Here is a 621-nt window from a genome sequence, read left to right on the forward strand (position 1 = left end):
AAACAAAAAAAAAATTAAACACTAAATGCATTATATTAAGGTTTTTAAGGTAAATAAAACAGAAAATAAGGTACGAGTATTTTTTACATTTCTAAGAGATAAAAATAGACTATCTTGAATAACTAACATGTTAATCTAGCTATATTTATATCGCAACTGATATTCATGTACACAAAAATGATTACAAGAAAATTAGCACGAAAAATCGATGAAATAAAGTCATAGTATTTTCTAATACGCACATAATAAATAATTATATAGATAATAAATCAAAATATGTGTCTTAAATGAATTTTTGAAGCCGTTTATATCATATAATTTTATTTAAAATTTACATGTCATGAACTTATTTTTTTTATTTAAAAAAGCCTAAATATATAAGACTTTGTAGAAATTGTGCACTATCATTATTGATAATTTTTGGTTGCATAGAAGCGAATTTCGTTGTTATTCAATATTCATCTGTTTAGCTTTAATTCTTTTAGTTAATCTAAGTAAGACCTATTTTATTTGCACTCGCGTCCGGTAACTTTATCGTTTATTTTTTTATTCGCATAATTACAGTTTGATTTTTAGAATAAAATGTAAATTACTATTTAATCGAATAAATTTAATTTATAA

Source organism: Rhyacophila brunnea, unplaced genomic scaffold, assembly GCF_057557595.1.
Source record: "Rhyacophila brunnea isolate RB1 unplaced genomic scaffold, BYU_Rbru_1.0 scaffold_49, whole genome shotgun sequence".
In the NCBI taxonomy this organism is placed as follows: Eukaryota; Metazoa; Arthropoda; class Insecta; order Trichoptera; family Rhyacophilidae; genus Rhyacophila; species Rhyacophila brunnea.